This window comes from Falco rusticolus, chromosome 10 (assembly GCF_015220075.1).
Source record: "Falco rusticolus isolate bFalRus1 chromosome 10, bFalRus1.pri, whole genome shotgun sequence".
In the NCBI taxonomy this organism is placed as follows: Eukaryota; Metazoa; Chordata; class Aves; order Falconiformes; family Falconidae; genus Falco; species Falco rusticolus.
This window is the reverse complement of record NC_051196.1, coordinates 30,570,906-30,595,468: the sequence shown is the minus strand read 5'-3', so window position 1 is coordinate 30,595,468 and position 24,563 is coordinate 30,570,906. Positions and strand designations below refer to the sequence as shown.

The window sequence follows — 24,563 nt, the reverse complement described above, 5'->3', positions numbered from 1 at the left end:
GTGTGTACTTAACTAGTAATCTGTAGCAGCACTTCCTAAACACCTGTTTGCAGTGTGTGTAGTAACTCTTGTCACAGAGAGCCGTTACTGCATATGCTGTGTCTCAAAGCTAAATGTCTCGGCCACTTCATTTGCATTATTGAAAGCAGTTGGGCCACGTTAACTGCATACCAGACTTCATTGAATCAAGTTGGTTTTGATCATTATAAGCAAAAAAAAAAAAAAACATTGTAAAGGTTTTTTGGGGTTTGGGTTTTGTTTGGTTTTGTTTTGGTTTTGTTTTTTTTTTTTTTACATTTGTAGAACTAAAATGCTGTACATTTAAAAATTAAAAGAAACTTGCTAGGCTGAGGCTTTGTATTGCAAATTCTTACAACTTAGAAACTACTTACGAATTTATGTTGGAAAACACATTGAGAGTGGGTGTAAATGGTCTCCCTGCCTTTATCCGCTGCTACTTAGGAGTCTTCTCTTTAGGTGGGACTACAGCCTATTCTGACTGTTTTGCGGCATTCATTTGTTGATAGTGCTGTGTTCCGTATTACCTGATGTAAGGTACTTTGCCATGGATACCTCTGTTTCAGTACTCTTAAATGCATCTGTCATCTTAGAGGTGCTATGTAAGAGAAGGTTCTTTTGTCAAAAACCTTGTAGTCACAGCCTCATGATGGAAGCCTTCAGGTCACTGTGTGGATTCTAGGTAAGCCAAAGTGAGTTCGAGATAAAAGTGTTTTTTCTGGAGCACTGCCGTCGCTTGCTTTTCTGGTTGTCTCCCCTGTGCTTGACGGAGCGAAGGCTAGAAAGAATGGCTACATATTATATGTGATCACCTGAAGGCTTTATATGACACTTCTGTTCAACAGATACTAAAATGTTCTACAAAAAATAAAAATATGAGAAAACAGAGGTGAAGGTGAAATTCTCTGACCACAGCAGTCTAGCAGACTAGTACTGGTACAAAGCTTACATTTCTCAGCACTAGCAAAGTGCCGTCCGCAAGACACCTCACCTTCTTGGATTCATTCTTTGAACTTTTGGTTTTGATCTTAGGAAACCTTTTGACTGCAAGTGAATGAGCTGGAGCTTTAAATATGAATATTAGTTTACGTTAGCTTGGGCTTCATGCCATGTGTTTCAGTAATGATGCCATTATAGAAAATTTAAGTATAGGGTCCATTCCAAAATTACTTTCTCATATTCAGATCTTTATTGCTTGGGGTTGTTCTTCCACAAGTGGATTTTACCAGGCATTTTTTCTCCCCATTATTTTGACTCTGCTTAAATTACCACATTTTTAGTAAATTAATGCATTTTTCCTATGTTTCTCAGAAAGTACTTTTGAGCGCTAATAATAATATAATAATTAATAATAATATGGCACTACTAATCTGAGTGTTCCAGAACCTGCTGCACATTTAGTAAATTGTCAGATTTTGCACTCAGAATGTTTAGTTCAGCTACAGAAAACTTCCCTTTAATGAGTTTCAATTGGGAGTCAGGAAAACGGTATTTAATCCGATCTATCGGGCTCGTAACTATTGTGCTAACAACTAACAACACCTGCTACAATGATCTTGTTTATTTTCAGTATTTACGACGTTACTACCCAGCCTCTTAAATCCTCCAGCCAGTGTTCTGCAAGTCAGGTTGCCCTTGGGTCACTGCTGCAAGGTGCAGAGGAAGGAGGTCTGATCCTGCGGGGCTTCCACTCCTGATTTAGTAACTTGTGAGGGCAATTCCTGAGGAGGTAGGTCACTGGGGGACGGGAGAAGTAATGTGGCAGAACGAGTCACTGAGTATCAGTGCGTTTCAGTCTTGTTCATTTGGACCTTTTTTAGCACCTGCCCATCCTGCTTCCAAATGCAGAGCACACAGGCTTAAAAGAGGTAGCTGGAGTTTGGAAAACAGATCCTGGAAATATTTATGTTCATTTTCCAACAGTTCAGCTTGTAAATAAGATCAGCAGAGACCAGACAGTGTAAGTAACACATTTTCTTTCACCAAAGAAAACGTCCTGTCTGTACTCCCTCACGCGCCTAGACTTTGACAGACTCCAGCCTCAATGTTATTTTCTGGTATTGGAAAGAAAGCACTCGTACCGCTTTCTCTTTGCATTGCTTTCCGTCAAGCCTTTTCTTAGTCGTACAAGTATACAGCTGCACTTTGTAGTGGCTCTTGTCAAAAGAATTGCACTGTGCCACTGCTCTTTGAAGAGATGCAGTCGAATGTCTCATCTAAGAACCTGAAGAGTGGCTTTGTAGATGTGCTGCATATGAAACCTTTCCAGCACTGTGTTGTCAAGCTGTACAACTGCTGCTCAAGTCTCCTATGTTAAGTAAGAAGTTGCGCTCTGAAGTTGGGGTACACACAGGAAGGGAGTCCATGTTCAACCAGGGATTGTGGAGTATTGTCTGCTTTCTTGAATGGGTCAGTTTGCTGTCCTTGAGACAAAGCTTTTCTGTGAGACTGCATCACAAAAAAGTTAAAAGAGAATAATGAAAATTGGTCAGGGTATTTTTTTCTTAAAGCAGAATATTTTGTTAGTAGGAACTCTTGACTCCCCAAAGGAAGAAACATGACATTTCATGATCCTTAATTCTTGGTTTCAGGATGGAGAGCTTAAAGAAAAGGATTTGTGCAAAATTTATTTTTGGGAATGCTGACCTGTAGGATAGCTAAAATGTGCCTACAGAATGAGAAGCAGCCTGGATTCACTGCGATACCTGTTATTCAATAATAGTAAAATACATTCCCATAATGTTGTGGTTGTTGCTTTGGTTTGGTTTGGTTTTGGATATAGACAGCTGATATTTCTTTCAGAAAAGATTTATCCTAAGGGACTCAGTTGGTGAGTCTGGAGTCAGCAGGGGAGTTATTCTTGGTTCTCAATTCTCCAGCCAAGTATTAGTAACATAGATCAGGGTTAAATGTGGCAGTACTTGGAGTTCCACTGCAATTACTGTGTTACCTAAGGATCAAACCAAAATTCTTTTCTAACCCACTGATCAAAGTTAAAAATAGTTTTATTCTGTCCTAGTATATATAAAGACAAATGGTGGAGGTTCAAAAAGTGCCTAACTGCAGGAAGGGATAGGGTATGTGTATACCACTTCACTAGTCTGCATTTGTGAAGCAACCACATAACAGTTTGCTGCTTTTATTGTGAAAGTCTGCAGATAGAAACCAACAGAGTAAGTGTGATTCCATGTTAGGTCTTCCTCAAGGGCTTCTATGTTTAAGTGATTTTATTTAGATGATGACTCTGTTTAAGCTGAGACAAAGAACTGTTGCTCCAGAGGTGATTACAAACCTGAGAATACTCAACTTCATCTCTGTGGCTGTGACTTGCTGTGTCTTCCCTTTACCTGCTGATTGGATATGTACTTTAATACTTTAATAGTATTTAATACTTTAATACCCAGGAACTTCTGAGCATGAACCTGAATATCCCATGGAAGGAGGCTGGGGAAAAAAAATCAAGTTGTTAGAGCAAATTTCTAGGGTATTCATTTAATCTCTGGATTAGAACTGAATAAAAGCATACAGATGGCAAATCATACTTACCCAAGAGTGTATTTTGTTCTCAAAAAACCCTCAAATTATTTTGTATACCACTAGCAGTATCCTAATGCAACAAAATTGTATTTGATCAGAAATGAAAATATTATCGTTTTTTTAAACTTTACTCATTCTAACACTTCCAATTTCACACTTTTAGCCAGCTGCTAATAGAGAATGTTTTAGATTTTAAAACATCGTCCCATGTTAACGATGCAGAAAATACTCTTCACAGAGCATGTTTTCAATACTTTCATTCTCTACTACCATTCTCTTATTTTTCTCTATTTCCAACCAGAAGATAGTACTTTATGTTTCAATACCTTTTTTTTTTTTTTTTTTTTTTTTTTTTTTAGGGAATCCCAACCCCGTGTTAAGGGACAAAGGCTCTGATATTTTTCATGTCAAAGTCCAAATGCAAAATCTGTTTGGGGACAACTGGGTATCTCTACAGATAATTTCCTATTTCCTATTCTCCGTTTTATCATGGGTACAATCTCCCAAATTGCCAATTTTAACATTTTAAAGCCACAACCAAGTACATCACAGTACAGATACATATTGTGGTCTGATTGCTAGGTATTGCTTTCATTCTGTTTTCACACAGTAGCTTGGTTTTAACAGAGATGGGCCATATAGCTCTTGCCTAGAAAAAACAACTGGGAAAAGAAAGCATCTCTGGGAAAATGAATCCATTGGTAGTTTGTTGTACATAAGATTCAGTATAACTGTCCTACAAACTGCCACTACATTTGCATAAAAAGTTTGTAAATTCCCGTTAAAGCTTGTTAAGTAGATACAGAGAAGATTATGTATTAAAATGTTAAGCCACCAAGTTATTTTAATTACTAAAGTGGATAAAAACTTGAAGAAAATGGGCTACTTCAAACTCACAAAGGCTAAACATTTAAATAATTCTCTCTTTAAGCAATCTTAGCAATAACTGTTGTGCTTTCTCTTGTACTGTGTAACCTCAAAGATAACTGGTGTTTTCAGTGAGTGTTTTAACTCCTTGTTTTTCCGTGTGGTAAAGGGCTGATGTAGAAACCCAACGCTGATTTCTATTTAAAAGAAAAAATGATTTTTAAGAGTAGTTTTTCACTAACACCTCCCCATTCCGCTGTTCCATAATTGTACGCAGATAGGGAAGATGTACCTAGATTAAAGTGATACTTAAACAGGGTCAAATGCAGACCTCTCATCATTTGTCAGGCAGCTGGATATAACTTCACTGATTTTAATGGCTTTTTGCCACATGCTGAATGTGGTGCATTTTTGTTTACACTGGACATTAAACAGAGCTAGTCCCACTTCAACAAGCACGTGGCAAGTGTTCAAACCACCAATGTGCACAAGCTTGCACATATTGCATCCCCAAGCACTTGAGCCCATGGTCTTCTGGGCTACCCAGGGAGGGAATGATGTTTCCAGATACCCTGTGGATGCTGCCATTCCTTCCCATTTTCTTGTCTATCAGTATTTTTTGTTGGCACTTTCTTTTGGGAAGCTGGTTTGGCCTGTAGTTATGTGGCATACTCACCCCTCCCTTCCTACTTCATAAAGATGCCTACTGTCTTCCTCCCCTTCTGTCCATGAGCAGGATCCTACTCCTAGAACAGTTAACATCTCTTAAAGCAGGCTTGAAGATTATCTGGCTCATGATGGACAGATTCCTACATCTGTGAGGTATATGAAGTATCTTTCCTTTCCTTAGGGGGAAACACGTGTCAATGAAACGTTCCATGAGGTGTTCTTCCAAACTCGGGTGGAAGTCAGAGCACATGCTGTACTCACGTTCAGGGTTGTGTGGGGTCCTGTGCTCTTCACCTGACTGCCCTGGAGTGCTGTTGAAAGATCACCCCAGTGCAAAAAATGGTGCTGTTGAAAGATCACTCCAGGCACTGCTCTGAAAACAGGTCAGCTCCTACAAGATGCATTTTCTCTTGGTCCTGTCTGCCTACCATAACACCTCCTGATCCCAAGAAGCCACTAGCAAGGCTTGTGGTGCCTCCTGACTGTAGCTAATAATACACTGCAGATTAACTAAACTGTTTATCTGTTGAACCAAAGCATTTCCATATGAGTTAAACTGAAAAGGAAAAGTCTTGTAAGGTATTGGACCTCTTGCATGTGTTCTTTCAACACTGCAGCTGAAAAGCTTGTCTCATGTAAATGGACTAAAAACACTTGGATATTTTTGCAAGATAAAGAAGGATGTAAATTCTAAAGTGACTTTTAAGTTAACACTATATTGGTCTTCAATTTCCTCTGTCTTTTTGCTCCATCTCTTTCTGTCAGAACAGTGTCTTTCATCAACGCCTATGTAAAAAACATTTGCTAATAATCAAAGAGAAATCTGTAAGCCATCAAAGCTCCCTTCTCCCTCCAAAAACGTTTTCTGTAGAGTCTAGCCCATAAATTTGCAAAATTTTACTCGTGTCATGCAGCATCTGAAATTGCTGTATTCTCAGTACAAAGCTGTTAACAAGGCAGTTGCTCGTCTAACAGGCATTTATTGTTTCCGTGTTTTAAGTGGTTTATCTGAGCTTGGAAATACTGTTGAAACGTTTTGATCAATTTTAAGGGTAAACCTGGACAGATGCATATAATCAGCAGAGGACTTAGTCCTGCAAGGTGGAGTTCTCTGGCTCACCCCACGACTCGCTGCAATGCCCATACCCTAAAAAAACACAGCATCCCTGTGGAAAGTTTGCATTCATCAGAAAATGAATGTTGGGATCTCTCTGTAGGAGTGCTTTGGTGATCCTGGTGATCCGACCTCTCTGCTGCTGCAAACAGCCCTGAAGTTCCTGCTACAGTCACACTGTAGCCATGATCTGTTTCTATCATTTCTGGAAGGAAACCCTTGACAGTCTGTAGGAAACCATAAAAGAGGCGCTCATTTATGTGCAAATAGGCCCATTAAACTAGTGAATCTGAATACATCTCCCTGTTGGGTCTCTTGCTGAAACTCAGCTGGGTCATTCACAGTCTTAATTTCTGTCTAGTTTTAGCTCCAGGCTAGAAAAATTCTGGCTCCACAACTAAACTACAGCAGTTTCTTTCTTACTGCCCTTTAATCCATTCTGTGAATTTTGTGTTTGGAATTTTTCATATTCCAAATGACCAGTGTGTATTATTTGGCAGATGCTCGTTAAGACTTTTTTTCAATACCTTGTCAGTGCGCCATTTTATTTTATTCTTGCAGTGCTCTACAATGAAATTGCTGACCCAACAGTTCAGAGAGATCTCTTCAGGGCTTTCTTGATGCATACTTTTTTTAAAAAAAAAAATCTATTACAAAATTTTATGCTGGAAAACTACAATCTGTATTAGAATTTGCCTGAATATTGGAGGCATCTGGTGCTGGGTTTTTAGTTGAGGTTATTATGTGGGGAAGTCAGAGGCTGCATCCCAGTTGAAGTTTGAATTTCTTCATATTCAGTTCTGATTTAAAAAGAACCCCAAACGTAACAATGTAGCAGTTGGATGCTGGCATGTGAAATATTTAATCATCCCATGAGATTAACAAGGTCTTGTTTAGCAATTCAGAAGCATTTCTTCTTTCATCAGGTTTTCCCTTCCTAGAGAAAAAGACTGATTCTGTGCTAGCACTCCGTGTTGGCATTTGGAAGAGGCTGAAAACATGTCCCTGTGAAGCCTGGCATACAATACGAAAGCATTCTTTAGAAATCGTGGTGCTTTTAAAAAAGCACATGCGACCAAGTGCCTTTTAACCTTTTACCTTCACTTTGGCCGTTCTTGCAAGGTTAGACGGAGGAACTGCTCCTGCATGACTCCTACAAGAGCAAACACAGGGACACAACACTGGAGAGGTCCAGCCCCAGCACATGGTTCTTGCCTGCAGCTGCAGTGAATATCCACCCTGTGCAAGAAAAGGGTGCAATTGTCCTGCAGCCAAAAGTCTTGCTGATCAGCTGTGAGGCAAAGCTTTCACAGGCTGGCTGCTCTGGCCAGCAATGCCCCACAGAAGAGGTTCCTCCATAAGTAAATAACAAGGAGAAGTGGAACCTGAGGATGTTCTGACTTTTGCTGCCTCTTGAGGAACTTCCTGAGTTCGAGTCTTGCTACAATGAGCCCTGACTGAGCTGAAGAACTCATCTAGCTGAAGAGATTTTCAACACGTTTCTGCCAAGGAGAATAAAGCCCAGTGAAATCAAACAAATTTGACATTAAGTTCTGCTGCAGCTGTTCAACGTCCCAGACCTTCCCATTTTTCTTTCCTTGGCAAGGTAGGCAACACAAATCACATTTAAGGTTTCTTCTGCGTTGCACATGTGACATGGGTTTGCAGTGTAACAAGATTAGTTTTCCCTGTAATCCTCTTAAAATGTCCTTCCTTTGATTGTCTTTTCATCTTTTGGTGTTCTGGAACTTGGATTAATGGGATTGAGATTTATTCCACAAGTCCTGTTTGATAAGCTGCTTTCAAGAATTAGTTGCCTACAAACACATTTAATTTGGAAAAAGCATTTTAATGGTAGCTGAATTATGCAGTGTTATGCCAAACATACTGTAAGGCCTATATATGTACTTGCAGTATGTATGTCTGTAGATACTACTAGACAAGGAGGTGACTAAGACAGGCTTGTTTTGGAGTGTCTAAAATATCTCACATGGCTTCTCTAGGCAAAGTTGCAGAGCCTTGGCCGTGTGTTTGCAAACTAGCTGACAAATTGACCACGTGCCTTTTCTTGTTCTCATCACATTTCAAGCACCACCCTTGAACCACCCCTTCCATCGGTCCCACAGGTTATATTCGCCTGTCAAGCCGCTTGATCTGGTCCCCTTGTCACTGAATCCCTGTTTAGTTAGTAAAACCTTGATACCGAAGTAACAGCTGGTTTGCTGAAGCACTGATGTGACAAGTCACCCAATGCTAACACTTCATACAACTGAGAGTGAGCAACTGAACAGCTATGGCTGGTGCCTTGACATAACCAGTGTGCGTTTTGCAAATGGAAAACCCCAATGCATGGAGCAATTACACGATTCTGAACTAGACTAGACCACAGCTGCTTATTGCAGAACTAACTCAGGTTTGTTCAGCTCCTGTGTTTAGTCCAAAAGACCACCCTGCTGATGTAAAACTAGCATATGGCTTTGTGCCTTCCTCTGCCTGTCCCCCTGCCTCTTAAACTTTGACTCCATTTCAACCCAATCTCTTTAGCTGGTCTTACTCTAGCGACAATAGTTCCTCCCTTCCCCAGGAGGTGCTGTGCAAGAGGGTCACGGCTGCAGAACATTTCCGAATCATACGGTGGCATCCCTGCTATACAGTGACCACTGGTGAGGGATGAAACGCTGTGTCTGGCTGATCTTTCAGAACATGAACAGATGCACACAATCTGTGTGAGTGTAGGTCAGTGAGACCGTCAGCGGGTATTCAAGAACGTCATGCGGCAGGAGTCCACTGGATGCGGGTGACTGGATTCATACCCCATGTTCAAAGTGAACTTCTAGCTTAAAATCACTGCACGCAGCAATGCTCAAGCGAGATGCCAGGCCGTTCTCATTGCAGACACAACCTTTGCTGCCTCATTCCTCAGGTTACTCCAAGGCAAGCTCTTTAATGCAACATCATGCCTGTCTGTGGCCACCTAAAAACAAGATGACGGCTGCTGGGCTGGTCCCCCCGCCATAGGCATTGCCCCAGCGACAGGCCCGAGCTGGAACCCAGGTGCGCATCAGCAGGAGCCTGAGCTGGGGGAAAGGAGCGGTGTAGGGAGGCAGTCCCGGAATTACACTGGAGGGAAAGGAGCGGTGTAAGGCGGCAGTCCCAGAATTAAACTGGAGGGAAAGGAGCGGTGCAAGGCGGCAGTCCCGGAATTAAACTGGAGGGAAAGGAGCCGTGTAAGGAGGCAGTCCTGGAATTAAACTGTCTGGGGGCTCCTGCTCCGGATTAAGGTTTGATCACAGGCTTTATGTTGCGCATGCCTGTGGACAAACCACTAAACATCTTCAAACCCTTTTTTTTTTTTTTTTTTTTTAATTTCCAAAAGCACACCGGCCCATGCCGGCAAAGCCCGTTGGCTGCACCGACGCCCCAAGGCCGGGACCACGCAGCACTCGCCCAGCTCCGAGCCCCGCAGCTCCAGGCAGCGCGGCGGGAGCCAAGGCCGCCCCGCGGGGCCATGGCCGGGGCTGGGGCCGGGGCCCAGCCCCGCAGCCGCCGGGCGAACCGGCCGCCCCGCCGCCTCAGAGGCAGCCCGGGCCCCGCCGCGGCGCTGGGGCGGGCTGCGGGCTCCGAGCGCGCACCGCCATGAGGGGAAGGCGGCCAGCACGCGGCGGCGCGGCCGCGGTCCGCCCAGCCCTTCGCCGCGAAATGGCGGCCCCGGCCGCCCACGCTGCCAGGCGCACCGCGCCGCCCCGCCACCGGCCCCCCGCCCGCCGGAGCACCGAGCTAACGACGCTGCCCCCCGCCGCCCCCGGGAGAGACCCCCGGCGGCGAGTGCACAGCGGAGCGGGGGCACGGGCCGCCCTCGCGGTCCCGCCCAACATGGCGCCGGAGCCCGGCCTCCCGCCTCAGCGCGGGCGGGGCCGGGGCGGGCCCGGGGGCCCTATAAATTGCCTCGCTCGGGGCTCGTCGCCCTCTTGCTCCGGTGAGGCTGAGGTGGGTGTGGGCTGCGGCGGGTGGCGGGGCTGGGGGGTGCGGGTGTCCTCTCCCGCCGGGCCTGCCCGCCTGAGCTGGCTTTAGGCGGCCGCCGGCGGCGCTTCCCTGTCGGTCCCGCTGAAGGAGCGGCCGCGTGGGCTGGCGGCACGGCCACCTCTCCGCTCGGCCGCGGGGCCTCCGGCCCGGTCCCACACGGGCCCGGTGGTGTTTCCCGGTGGGCGGCCGCGCTGGCGGGGCTGGGGGCAGCTCCCTCCCCGGCCGGGCGGCGGTGGGGATCGCTCGCTGCTCAGGCCAGGTCGCGCCTGAGGCGCAGCGGGGTCCTGCGTGCCGTGCGGGCGGGGCCCCGGCCTCTGGCAGGTGAGCCATGCTAGGCCCTTAAAGAAACCGCTTCTCACTGTTTGAAAGTGCATATATATACAACTATGTATGGGTTTTTTTTTTAAAGAGTTACAGCGTTGCTCCTGCAAGGCCTTGCCGGGTCGGTGTCCCGTGAGGCTTGGCAGCAGCGCGGGGAGGGCCGCAGAGCGCTGCCTCCCGCCGGAGCCATGCGGCCGGGCCCTTTGTGCCTCCTCTCGCTCCCTGTGCCAGGTGGCACATCCAGCTGGGCGAGAAGCCTGCGGCCTGGGCACGGTATGGGTTGATGGCCTCAGCCCCTGGCGGGTGCCCCGTGGCCGCAGGGCTGGGACCAGGCCTCGCTGGAGGCACACGGCGTTTTGCTGCGGCCCTGCGTGGGGCAGGGCAGGGCTGGCCTGGCCACCCTTGGAGGGGACGCTGGTTCTGTACTTTCCAGCCCTGCCCCTTGCTGGTAGGTGTGCGTTGGTGGTCACCGCATGGGCGATGCCATGTTCAGCCGAGCTGTTGCCTCTACCTGAGATCTGACCGCAGCATTTACTGCCCCATATGTGACCTGCTTTTGTGTTGGCAAGGTGGAAGTCTCACATGGCCATAAAGCCTAAGCCTGTAAGGGTGCATAACCTGTTATTTCTGCCTGCCGCCCTTTAATTTCTATCTGTCTTGCTGCCTTGTGCTCTACTGTGGAGCTACTTGTGCTCTACCCGTATGTCAGTGGTGTTTCTCTGGACTTCTGCAGTTTCCCCTGTCCCATGAGCCCACTGAGCATGCCAACCATCCAGCTCTTTCAAGGGAAGGATTTGCATGAATTGCTGCCCATGGGTCTAATGGGGGAGGTGGGAATGGCACAGCTGCTGTGAGTGTGCAGCCACCAAAGCCCTGGGCCTCGCTGGTGTAAGTGATGACTGAACTTTTTTCCCCATCAGAGCGACAGTGTTGATTTCTTACTGTTCAAGCCAGGTCACATCTGATGCACCAGCAGGGGGGTGCTGCTGTGTCCCACACCCCAGCAGGGCCTGGTGCTAACTGTTGTTCCCTTTGGTTTTACTCACAGCATTCTGCAGAGGCAGTGGGGGTGTTGAGCCCCTGGGAGACCTGATGTGATGGCTGTAGCTGATGGAAATAAGTATGTGATGAGGGCATTTGCCTGGTTTGCTCCACCATGCTTTTGAGCCTTCAGCAAGTAAAAATGGTAAGTCCTTAAAAGTAGCTGTTGATCACGTGTTTTAATTAAATTAAAAAAAAAAGATGGTGGGCAAGTACCTTTCTGTAAGAAGTTGCTTCTAATTTGTTCCTGGAGACTGATGTGTAAAATTTGAGCATTAGTCAAAGGTGATGTAGAGGTGAAAGTACAGTTTTTTTTCTCGTGCAGAAGCATTGCAACAAGGTCCTTTGTGCCTCCTGTTGCTGCTGTTCCAGCATGTCCAAGGTAGCAGGTGTGGCTAGTGAACAGGAACCAGCAGGGCAAGGAATCTGCAAGCTGCATCAGTGCAGGCTGAGTGGGAGCAGGATGGTGGTTTACAAGCTCTGTCCTGTTTGTTTCCCTGATGCATTCATTCTGTTCAGAGCTTATGTTAAGGACACCCTGCATGGGGACATGCAGGTAGGTGTGGCTCAGAGCAGCTTCCCCAGCCAGGGACAGGAGCCAGCCTGACTGCAGAGTCCCTTTGGAAGAGAGGTGGTGTTTTTTCTGCCTCACCCCTTGCTGGCCAACTTAAGGGAGTGTGAGGGGATTGCAGATGTGCAGTGGTGGCCATATACCAAGTGTGCATGGCTTTTCTACTTCTTCTGCCATTAGTTCACTCAGTCCCTGTGGATCTGCCAGGCAGGGTGGGAATGTGGTGCAGCTGCTGTGAGTGTGCAGCCACCAAAGCCCTGGGCCTCGCTGGTGTAAGTGATGACTGAACTTTTTTCCCCATCAGAGCGACAGTGTTGATTTCTTAACTGTTCAAGCCAGGTCACATCTGATGCACCAGCAGGGGAGTGCTTCTGTGTCCCACACCCCAGCAGGGCCTGGTGCTAACTGTTGTTCCCTTTGGTTTTACTCACAGCATTCTGCAGAGGCAGTGGGGGTGTTGAGCCCCTGGGAGGCCTGATGTGATGGCTGTAGCTGATGGAAATAAGTATGTGATGAGGGCATTTGCCTGGTTTGCTCCACCATGCCTGAACCTTCAGCAAGTAAAAATGGTAAGTCCTTAATGTAGCTGTTGATCACTGGTTTAAATTAAAGATGGTGAGCAAGCACCTTTCTGTAAGAAGTTGTTCCTGGATACTTTACTGATGTGTAAAATTTGAGCATTATCCTAAGGTAATGTAGAGGTGAAGTACAGAAGTTTTCCTTATCGGTGCAGGATGGTGGTTTACAAGCTCTGTCCTGTTTGTTTCCCTGATGCATTCATTCTGTTCAGAGCTTATGTTAAGGACACCCTGCATGGGGACATGCAGGTAGGTGCGGCTCAGAGCAGCTTCCCCAGCCAGGGACAGGAGCCAGCCTGACTGCAGAGTCCCTTTGGAAGAGAGGTGGTGTTTTTTCTGCCTCACCCCTTGCTGGCCAACTTAAGGGAGTGTGAGGGGGTTGCAGATGTGCAGTGGTGGCCATATACCAAGTGTGCATGGCTTTTCTACTTCTTCTGCCATTAGTTCACTCGGTCCCTGTGGATCTGCCAGGCAGGGTGGGAATGTGGTGCAGCTGCTGTGAGTGTGCAGCCACCAAAGCCCTGGGCCTCGCTGGTGTAAGTGATGACTGAACTTTTTCCCCATCAGAGCGACAGTGTTGATTTCTTACTGTTCAAGCCAGGTCACATCTGATGCACCAGCAGGGGAGTGCTGCTATGTCCCACACCCCAGCAGGGCCTGGTGCTAACTGTTGTTCCCTTTGGTTTTACTCACAGCATTCTGCAGAGGCAGTGGGGGTGTTGAGCCCCTGGGAGACCTGATGTGATGGCTGTAGCTGATGGAAATAAGTATGTGATGAGGGCATTTGCCTGGTTTGCTCCACCATGCTTTTGAGCCTTCAGCAAGTAAAAATGGTAAGTCCTTAAAAGTAGCTGTTGATCACGTGTTTTAATTAAATTAAAAAAAAAGATGGTGGGCAAGTACCTTTCTGTATTGAAGTTGCTTCTAATTTGTTCCTGGAGACTGATGTGTAAAATTTGAGCATTAGTCAAAGGTGATGTAGAGGTGAAAGTACAGTTTTTTTCTCGTGCAGAAGCATTGCAACAAGGTCCTTTGTGCCTCCTGTTGCTGCTGTTCCAGCATGTCCAAGGTAGCAGGTGTGGCTAGTGAACAGGAACCAGCAGGGCAAGGAATCTGCAAGCTGCATCAGTGCAGGCTGAGTGGGAGCAGGATGGTGGTTTACAAGCTCTGTCCCGTTTGTTTCCCTGATGCATTCATTCTGTTCAGAGCTTATGTTAAGGACACCCTGCATGGGGACATGCAGGTAGGTGTGGCTCAGAGCAGCTTCCCCAGCAAGGGACAGGAGCCAGCCTGACTGCAGAGTCCCTTTGGAAGAGAGGTGGTGTTTTTTCTGCCTCGCCCCTTGCTGGCCAACTTAAGGGAGTGTGAGGGGATTGCAGATGTGCAGTGGTGGCCATATACACCAAGTGTGCATGGCTTTTCTACTTCTTCTGCCATTAGTTCACTCAGTCCCTGTGGATCTGCCAGGCAGGGTGGGAATGTGGTGCAGCTGCTGTGAGTGTGCAGCCACCAAAGCCCTGGGCCTCGCTGGTGTAAGTGATGACTGAACTTTTTTCCCCATCAGAGCGACAGTGTTGATTTCTTAACTGTTCAAGCCAGGTCACATCTGATGCACCAGCAGGGGAGTGCTGCTGTGTCCCACACCCCAGCAGGGCCTGGTGCTAACTGTTGTTCCCTTTGGTTTTACTCACAGCATTCTGCAGAGGCAGTGGGGGTGTTGAGCCCCTGGGAGGCCTGATGTCTGTAGCTGGCAGAGATAACTCTGAGGTGCCTGGTTTGCTCCAGTATATGTGTTCCTTGGACAAGGCTGTAATGGTAAGTCTTTGGTCCACTTGTGTTCGTTGGTTTAAATTTAAAGGGAAAATCACCTTTCTGCAGGGCAGTTGCTTCTGTAGTGCTTGACCAGTTAACTGTCCCTGGAGGTTAAGTTTCCTTTTACCATCTTTCCTGAAAGGATTAATACTTTGTTCGTGGTTCTGTATGTGAGATTTGTCAAAGTCATTGATTACCTTTTTAATGTTCAGCTGAAGAGCTTTAGACTTTTTTTTCCCCCAGTTGCATTGGCAATGCTTATGCAGAGTTCTGTTTTAGCCAAACTGACTGATTACACAGATGCAAGATGCTTCTGTTCCTCATGTGGCTGTATGTTGAGGCTACACACTCTTGTAACTGTGTGTAGCATACATGTAGTTTCCCTGCTTTGAGGGGTGGGCAGCACTGGAGGGTGCTGTCTGCCCATACCACAGTGACAGTGATTGTATAACACTATCTGATGTGTAAAAGACTTGAGGATGAAAAGTGAAATAATTCCTGCTTTCAGAAGATCTTGAGTAAATGGTAGAGAGCTCTTGACAGGTTTCAATTTAACTTTGAGGGCATTAGCATAGCTTTTTTGTTTTGCCCCACGTAAGCAGTGTTAAAATGTGGTGCTTGAAGTCGGGGAGCTTTGGTTTTTTTTGGGGTTTTTTTTTGGTTTTTCTTTTTTTCCTGCCCACCCCCCAATGGGAGGTTCTCTCAATGCCTTGGACAAATGTGGATCAAAGTTAGCTTCCAGCAGTGTGTCTACTTGAAAGAGAGGAATTGCTTTTGCTGTTACTTTTTTTTTTTTTTTAAAGGTGAACAATGTGCAGTCTGAAAATTTGGCTGTCCAATTAGGATTTCAATAATGCTGTAGAAAATGTGCTTAACAGAGCTCTTCCATTGGATAAACTGCTGTTGTTGCTGGCTTCACTCGGTTACAGCCTTGTGTTACTGTTCAGGTGCCTGTTGTGCAGCTATCATCTCTCCAAGGAGGATGAGGTCTCCTTGGTAGCCTGTATCTGTGAAGAGTGTAAATGTAACCCTTCTGTATGGTACTCCTGAATTCAGAAGGAGTATGGTCTGTGTCAGAAGGTGAAGCTGGTAGAGCTGACCAAAGATGTTACCTTATTCCAGTATTCTCTTCTCAGTCAGCTCCCCCAGGCTTTTATCAAGGACTACTCCAAAAGCTCCAAAACTGCAAACAATGCAGTTTGAAGAGCACACCCTGTCTGCAGTGCCTAGCAGTGAAGAAGTTTTTGATGTTTGCAGAGCAGCCCTAGCTGTCTTGTTTCTTTTGGGGGGATTTGAAAGCTATGTATTTGCTGTTTGTGGCAGAGTGGACTGACAAAATGTTGGCTGTTTTCTTGACAGGTTGAGATTTGTCAGAAGTTGTCCTGGGACCTGCTGTGATTTCAGTGTACTAGCAGAAAGCTGTCTTCTGCTAATGATGTCCCTCTCCATGCTGCTGCCTGTGATCGTGATCCCTTGTCCAAGCTACAGCATTCACATCACCCTGCAACAGCTCTGGTCTATTCTCAGAGCTAGCAGGAGTGATAAATGTGTCCTGCCAGCTTAAGGACGAAGGGTGTTAAATTTTTCTTTCCCTTGGTATGAGGCGTTTAACTGCAATGGATTCTGGAACTTGCCGCATGTTTAATGTAATTGGATGTTTTTGTCTGCAAGGGCTGCATTCATCACAACAGCTGTTGTTATCCTACCAGGATTATTAAAAACAAGGAATGCTCTCTTTGAAGAGCAATTGTCAAGTATGGGAGGATGGCCTTCTGTGTAAGGAGGGGGTGGGATTCAAGTCTTGGCTCTCCCCTGTTACCTGGAAAGGTTTGGAAATATATTATTGGCAGCCTGTGAAGTGGGGAAGGGGTGTCTTTGATGCTGCAGCGCAGTGTACATTTCTGTACTGTTTAGAGCCTATTTTTAATAAAATAAGAGTACTGGGTAGAACTTGGCTGGTGACTGAAATTCTCTTTACACACCTTTAACAGCCAATTTCTGGATCTCCTAATAGTTTTTGGGAGTTGAGTGGCAACAGTGCTTCTGTGTAGTGGTTGCTTTACATACCTGCTGCCTCCAGCTAGGAGAAGGGCATGATCTCATGGCAATGTAGCTTCACATACCCTGAAGTAAAAGTGCTTCACTGAGACTTGTGGCTGCTGCTGTGCTGCAGGAAGTGTCACAGGCATGGCTCTGTACACAACGGCTGGGTGCTAAAGGTCCACAACGGGTCTGTGCTGGACTGAGGGGAGAGGTGTAGTATGTACTTTGGCTCTGTTTGGACAAGGACTCTCCCATAGCTTCTCCCTTAGATCCTGTTGCTGAGAGCAGCTGGTGTAAATGATTCAGTGGGGGGATTTTAGCTGGCCTGCTAAAAGGTGTAGATTAGCATGTTTATAGGTAAGTCACTGGCTTTGCAAATTCTTCCATACATGAATTGCAGAAAGGTGACAGCAGTCTGGGAAGGTAGGGAAGCTGATGTCAGCTTATGTGAGGATTTGAACATTTCCCTGGTGCAGTGTGTTCAGCTAGTAGGGGATGACTGTGCTTCTGGTGAGAGAGACTTAATGGCAGATGTTCATTCAGATAGTGCAGCCTTCCCCTGGATGCTGTTTGGCAAACTTCCAGGTTTGCAGAGCAGGAGAATGAAATGAGAATTGTGCTCAAGTGCTGAAGTAGGGAACCACTAAAGAGGAAGCTAAAGGCTTTTCCAATACCTAATTTCCTAATACCAGAGAGGCGGTCAGGAGCCCTAACATTGCTTCCTATACCTCTGACTTTCAGATCAATTGACTACACATCTGGCAGCGGTAGAGGTGAAAAATCTGTCGATGCACCTGTGCTGTGTGGTGTCTGCACACGGAAAAGGATTGAATGGAGTGTCTGCTCTGCAGGGAGGGAGAAGGCATTTTCCATCTGCTGTGCCCATTAGCCTGGAAGTTGGTGGTGTCTGCATGATGCACAAACAGGCCGTGGCAGATGCTTCATGCAGGTCCTCATCTGGTACCATTTGTACACCCCACTGGCAATGCAAATGAAGTAAATAGCCCCTTCAGATCAAGCTGGTGGGAAGAATTGGGATATATATTAATGCAGTGTCTCAGCAGGATCGGATTCAAATCCCTGGCCTAATGAAGTAGCTGTTCCCCATATGCCGCTGTTGGGAAGCAGCGCAGCAGGTACATGCCTTTTGGATGGGGTTAAAGACCAATCCCCCCAGCAGCCTCATTAGGTTCCTGAGGAGCAGGGCTCCCCTGGCAGCTGTTGAAGCTTCCTGGGTTGCTAGTTCTGGGCCTGAGGAAGCTTGTAACTGATGGGTCATACATGCTAGATGCCAGCTTGAGGGGTTGCTGCCTGTACACAGCTGGGTGCACATGCAGGGGCTGCAGTGAGCTGGGCTGGTGAGCTGGCTAGCCCAGTGGTGACCTTTGGCTTAAAGCAGCTCAAGGGCATAAGTGAGGCATGGCTAACAGGCTGAGGAAATGCTTAAGCAATGATTTCCTGCAGCATTTGAAGTATTGCTCTGTCACTTTTACTGCCTGGTAGCAACAGTGTAATTAATATTCTAATATTGGACTGGAAGTTAATCAGCCACAAGTTTAGAGGCTATTTCTGCTACTTACAAGCTTAAAAAACTGTGGTTTTGGGGGGGATTTGGTATCTGAGCTAATGGTGGCCTTTAGCATGTATGTTTAGAAGCAAACTGCAACAATGGAGAATTAGCTATTAATTAGCATTCAAAGCAGTCTTCCATTAAAAACTGGGTAGAGATTTTTCTCATTAGTATAAGCAGCATGATCTCTTGAAACAACATATTGATGAGGGATCAGAACTGCTGCTAATGTAATTACTTTCATAATCTAATGAGCATACATACCAGCAAGCATGCTCTAGGGCGTGGAAAGTGCTGGTTGCCCAGTGGGAGCTGTAAGGACAGATGTAGTTGGAAAATGTTCTTTACAGTTTTTATTACTTCTCCAAGGCAAGTTGCTTGGGTTGAGATTCAAGCACTGCTGCTCTTGCATGTATGCATAGGGATGGAGGACAAAACTGCCTGAGGATAACGGATCCACTGTGGGCAACCTGTGAATGGTCTCTAGCCTGGATGCATGGGCTAGCTGGAGGAACCATATGGCATATGAACTTCAGCGTGGAGGTCTCTGACCTGGCATCTGTAGAGGGTGCTGTGAGCATGCGTTGCCCAAAGCTTAGTAAGGGCCAGATGGAATTTCTGCACCAAACCATCCATTTGGGTTGTTCTGTGTGTATGTAGTCAGGATTCTTTCACCTTACCCCTATAGCAATGTGCTGTAATATCCCTCTGGACCAGTGGTCATTAGCTTATCTGAAAGAACAAGAAGTTTGACAAAGTGGAGACAAACCCTGAAAGTAAAATCTGAACTTTCAGAGGCGCTTATTTAGAGGAGTTAGAGGTGGAGGAAGTCTTCTGTGCTGAAAGGCTTTTGCTTCAAAGCTCTCATCTGCTGGAGTTTCTGGTGTGCCTGCAAACAGCTGGGTACCTTGCTGTGACTTGAATTTACATCTGTGTCTTTCTTCTGGAGCCAGTTTGGGTCTGGAGAGCATCCCCTAGCACTCCTTCCACACCTTTGCTCCAAATTCCCACATACAGCGCTCAAAAATGTGATTGTGACTGCCTTTACCAAAAGTCTGTCTGGACAGAGTTTCAGGAAAATGAGGATATATGGTGAGCACAGACTGGCAAAAACAGGCTGTGGGGAGTCGTATTCTTTAGTGCCGTAATGTCTTTTTTTCTGCTGTATGGAATATCCTACCTACAGCTGCTGCTCCAAACACCCTGGGTAACGGAGAGCTGGCTGAACTTGGCTGTGGCCAGCTGTGGGCTCTCGGCAGCATTGTGTGCTATAGGCTCAGATAACTTTCAGGTGTGTAACCACAAGTTATTCAAATACTTTTCAGCTACAGTGGACTTCCTAGTACAACTGTTACAGCTGAGTAATGAAGTAGGCCTCCCGGTTAATAAAGAAACCATCAAACAAACTATTCTACATAAATTCCCATGCATGGAGGGAAGATGACCCCATTTGAAAATCTCTTAATATAGCCCTTTGATAAAAGATACGGGGGGAGAGGTTTCACACTGAATTTAAAGCAATTTAAAGGTTTCCTCCTCAAAGCTGTCCTTAGCATTTGTTGTCCCATTGCCTGCCTGACTTCTGCATGATCTGGAGTGTCTGCTGGTTGTTTTGCATGTGAAGATGAAGGCCAGGAGGTATGTTTTGGATGAAGGCTGGCTTACAGCTTTTCCTCTGCAGAGAGCTCCCTACTAGCTCTCAGAGGCTGGCAAAGGATAATCACAGCATGTCCAGAGGTCATATTCTGCTGCTGTGAAGTGGCTGAACAGGGCAGTGAGGATTAAGGCAGAATTGTCAGTTCTGTCAGTTATAGCAGGAGGAGACAATACTGCATGTACTTCTGTAATTTTCTAAAACTGAAATCTGGAGTCACTCACTAGGCTGGTATGTTTAAGTAAATGTTTACTTTTCTCAAACAGCTCTGTTTCTTGGTGCCATGAGATTTGAGAGGAAAATACCACAGATTATTTCTCTGTCTGATGTTGCTTTTAATAGACATGTTTTCATACACAGAGACACACTTAACATTTGTATTCCCCAAAATACAGGCATCTTTTTGACTGCATGGTGATTATTATATTTTTGAGACCCACCTATTAAGTAGCTGCATTAGCTTATGGGATAGCACAATCCTTTTACTCATTGCTGCTTCTACTCTTTGCGTTATTTTTTCTGCTTCCATCTCTGCTTAGTGATAGACTTAAGTTATCTGACACATCAGCTGCGTTGACAGGTTAGATGTTACCCTGGACAGCAATGAAGCAAAACTTGGTTTTGTGGTTGCCCTAGGAAGATCCAGGTTTCAGGACACTCAGACTGCCCCACAGGCAGTAAGGGGAAGGCTTTTTGAAGCAAAGGGTTTCTTCTACAGCATCCAGGGTTTTAAAGAGCTGTTCTGCAGTTATGGACTTCTGTTCCTCTTCCACCCCTTTTTGCCAGATCCCTTGCAGTGGTGGGGTGAAGCCAAGTGTCTTGGTTCAGCCTGAGTCTCTGTTTTGGCACTGTGGAGACTGCTGGTTTGTTATAGCACCTAGGGTTCCCAGGCACTTTCCCATCTAAGTGTTGGGTGTAAGGTGCAGTTAGGGCTGAGACCCTTTGGCACTGGCTGTCTTCTGGCAGCTTTCATCTTGCAGAAAACTGCAGTTTATGTCCCTCTTGCTGAGACTTTTCTTGCTCAGGCCACCTGGCTGATCCTCAGGTGAGCTCATGCTGCAGAGGGGAGGACTGGTGCTCTTTCAGTGGGGTGAATGGACAGGGGACAGTGAGAGAGTGACCTCAGAGGTTCCCAGTACATACTGCCAAAATCTCCCCTTTGCCTTGTGATACCTACCAAAGACTGGTGCTAAAGCCTTCTAGGCTGTTCACAGTAAATTACTCTGGAGAAAAGTGCTGGAGTAGGTTCTCTTTGTGTTTACAGAAACAGGTACTCTGGGGTCTGAAAAAATTCTTTTCACCTGTTTTCTCTGCTCAGTGCCAGCATGAGGCTAGCAAGGGCTGGATGTGGCCCCTGCCACAAGACTTTCAGTGACTGAAATGGGCTCAAGTCTTTAATAATGTGAATGGGAAGCACCTGGCAGCTTGCAGGTAGTAACAGAGTTGCCTTGGTAATAGGTAAAAATATTCTTTGTGCAAGACCATATTCATGGTATAAATTGAAACAATTCCATTATATTCCCTAAGATTTATTTGGGTTCGCAGAAACGGGTTCAGGGCCATTTCTATCTGTTACCTGAGAATCTGCCTGATTTTTTTAGTGTTATATTTAGAAAAATTGTCCGCTGGATAGTCTGCACTTCACTGTGCCTGTCGCTTGCTCTGTTTGGTTTTGAATGCTGTGGGTGGGTCACCTTGAAGCCTGCCTTCTGGTGCTGAGAATAAACTTGACTTCCTTAGTCTCTTTTTCAAAGCAAATACTAAAGCCAGGGGCTGTCCTAATTTCTGTACTTTGTGCAGAGTCCCTTGAGTTCACGTAACTTTCCTCAGCGAGGATGGCCAGGGCCAGAAAGACTCTTGGAGATATGGTCTCAGCGTTGACTGCATGAAGAAGCAAGGCATGCTTGCCATCCCTGACCGGGTGCAGGTGTCCTTCCAGTGGGCTGAGGAGGCTCAGCTGGTGCACGAGGGTGGGAGGTGAGCAGATGCAGCCACTTGCCCAGATGGATTCCCTGAAGCCCATTCCTGAAAGCTGCCCTCTGAAGGTGGGGCAGTATGTCAGTGTGCTGGGAGTAGTGCACACGCTCTCCATTCCACACATGATTGCATTTCCCGCTGTGGGTGGCCGTAATGTCTTCAACAGCCTATTGCTTCTGGATCTGGGCTGCTCTTCAATTGAAAGGGTGAGGCTTGTGCTTTTGATCCTCCCACAGATACTGGAATGCTTGCACATCAGGCCAGGATAGAGCCTGGCCTGTAAGCAGCAGCTAACTTCTGGATACCATTTCTCAGTGAGAAGAAATACTAAGCTCTACTTCTGCCCTTGTTTAGTAGCTTGGAGTATGTGCATTTTCTTTGTGCTGCACAACTGCCTTACACCCACCAATTTTCCCAAATCCAGCTGGAGAACTTAATGGCCGGCTGATGAAGAAAGACGATTGCTATCTCAGGCAAGTGGTTGCAAACCATCTGCAGGCCCATGAGATTGTTGCTGTAATTGTCACATGTTACACTGGCTTAGTCTCCATTCATGTTTGCAAGAATTTTGCCTACCATGAGGAGGTAAAAACTTTTTTCCCTGAGATATAGCACTCATGGGAAAAGGTCTACCATGAGAGTGAAGCAGTTTTTAAACAGATGTGGATGAGACCTTTGATACCAGCAGTTCCAAGCAGACTTCTCCTTTGAGTATTCACTGTTGCTTTTTTTACAGCAGGATATTTATAGGTGCAATTTTCTTGGAAATCTACAGAGGAGGACTGGAAGTGTCTGAGAAGTTTTGTTAGTCAGCAATTTATATTGCTGTGGAAACACCTTAGCAGGGCTTGGGAAAACTGCCTGGAGAAAAAGGTGGTTGCCAAAGATGCTAACAGCGATGCGTATCTCCTGTTGGTTTTTAGCTTACCTAAACTTATCTATCAGGCACATGCTTCACAAGAGTTGTGTCGTGACAGTGACACATATTTTGTGCTGCTGGTCATGATTTCCTTCTGTAAACCCTCTCGGTCACTCCCCTAAACTGTGACACATACTCCCTGCCAGTCTGTCTTCTGATCCTGGATGGTATGCTGGGTGCCAGAGTGGCATTGGAAGTCCTTGTAAGTGAGGTTGCTGGCTGTAAAGGTAAGTAGCAACATCAGTGGGGGTGAGAGGGATGCTGATGAGGTCTCCTGTTTCAAAATGAGTTTCAGTGACTTCGTGAATATATTTGCATGCAAACCTGGCTTCTTTTCTAGCAGAGATGACCAGGTAGATCTGCTGTTATGTAGGCCTTTGGCAAGGGGAAGGCTTCGTGAGAAGGGGTCAACTTCTGATTTGTCTTGTTAGTATATAAAGCAGATATAAATCTGCTTCTTGCAGTTCTTTTCCTGCCCACCCCCCCAGCCTTGGAGAAAAGTACTTGCAGGAATAGAGCAGAGAAGGGGGGAAGCACAGGTGGGTTTCTTCAGTGACAGCAAGCAGAATCAGGGCTGGGTGTGACTGTCAGACTCGTGGCACAGCTGCTGGGTGCAGGGTTCACAATGCTATGTGGACTGGATGCAACAGGCTCAAAGGATGTCACAGCTGTTGCCTGAGAGATGTGATGCAGCTTTTTCCTTCCAAGTGGCAAGTGGGTGCCTCTCTTACTCTGTTGCTGGCTGCTGGAAATGGCATTGCTGGGTTCTCCCCTGTGCTCTTTTTGTTATTTTTTTCTTTAAACAAAACAGAAAGGTCACAGTTTCCCATGAGATGCCTTCTCCCTGTCTGAATTGTGACAGGGAATCTAACACGGGTATCTATCCATGGCTGAGCCTAATGATTTTCCCTCATATGGAAGAGGAAGGGTCACCCTTATCTGGGTGTTGTCAGATATTCCCTCTGATGGTGGGCGTCTGTCTGTCCATCACAGCATTGTTTCCCCCCGCTCCGTGGCTCAGGAGCTGAGAGGAGGAAGATGCAAAGCTGCACAGGGGGTCTGCAAGGCTAACAGAAGACAGGATCTCTCAGGCCTTCAGGAATGCACCACTGGGTTCAGCCACGTGTAAGAGAGTTGTGGTTTCCTGTAGGTTTGCCTGATCCTTAAACCCCTATAGGATCCCTGAGAGAGGAGGGGGCTAGTAGTCCTGTAGCGAGAATTGTAGTGATGGAAGTGTTAGGAGGATCTCACAGGGTTTATTCATTTCCCTCATACTGGGAGCAGAAACCTCAGGAGCTGGAACAGTCCTCATGTCCTGTGAGATCTGTATGAGTACGCATGGTGCTCTGGCTCTTGGCTTCTGCAGCTGTAACTCATCCAAGTTGCTGTCAGAGTTAGTTGTGAGTTGTCTAAAGCAGATCAGTTGGCAGTCTTAACTTTTCTTGCAGAAGCAAAAATTGGTTTTGGCCCCTTGGGCCATGTTGCAAAGGACTGTGTACAACTGGACTGTGTAGTCCTGGTAAGAGATGTTACGTGGCTTAGCTCCTCTGTTTTTATGCTAACACGGACCCAATTTATGCTGGTACAATGATGATTAAGAATCTAAGTGGAAACTGTGTAAGAGGGAATCTCTCCAGGAAGCTTAGCAGCTGTGTAAACCTCTGGATTAGAGGAGAGCTAAGAAAAGAAAATCTTTATTAAAATAGTGACTCTGGCCCCTTAGCAATACCCTTATAATCTTCATGTCATCTTATTCAGGGGCCTGTTATCGGAGCACTAAGCATGTGGAGGTGGAAAGATCTCATGGGGTGAACTTCTTTTGCTTTGTTTTTGCCTTCAAGTTGGTGGT

At 46.3% G+C, this 24,563-nt stretch overlaps 1 long non-coding RNA gene and 4 other non-coding genes across 6 annotated transcripts; all 5 read left to right on the top strand.

Annotated features, from left to right (window-relative positions):
* The first annotated feature begins 10,231 nt into the window (after nt 1–10,231).
* On the top strand, nt 10,232–16,506 carry LOC119154776. Of its 2 annotated transcripts, none has more exons than XR_005106534.1 (5): nt 10,232–11,735; nt 12,595–12,730; nt 13,435–13,982; nt 14,433–14,554; nt 15,911–16,506. It is a non-coding gene; the product is annotated as an uncharacterized LOC119154776 (long non-coding RNA). The 2 variants fall into 2 exon arrangements; XR_005106533.1 differs by having other exon boundaries at nt 10,253–11,735; nt 13,435–13,572.
* LOC119155180 lies at nt 11,432–11,523 on the top strand. Its single transcript, XR_005106629.1, has one exon. It is a non-coding gene; the product is annotated as a small nucleolar SNORD12/SNORD106 (small nucleolar RNA).
* On the top strand, nt 12,428–12,520 carry LOC119155182. Its single transcript, XR_005106631.1, has one exon. It is a non-coding gene; the product is annotated as a small nucleolar SNORD12/SNORD106 (small nucleolar RNA).
* On the top strand, nt 13,270–13,360 carry LOC119155183. Its single transcript, XR_005106632.1, has one exon. It is a non-coding gene; the product is annotated as a small nucleolar SNORD12/SNORD106 (small nucleolar RNA).
* LOC119155181 lies at nt 14,266–14,358 on the top strand. The gene has a single exon (XR_005106630.1). It is a non-coding gene; the product is annotated as a small nucleolar SNORD12/SNORD106 (small nucleolar RNA).
* Nucleotides 16,507–24,563: the final 8,057 nt, after the last annotated feature.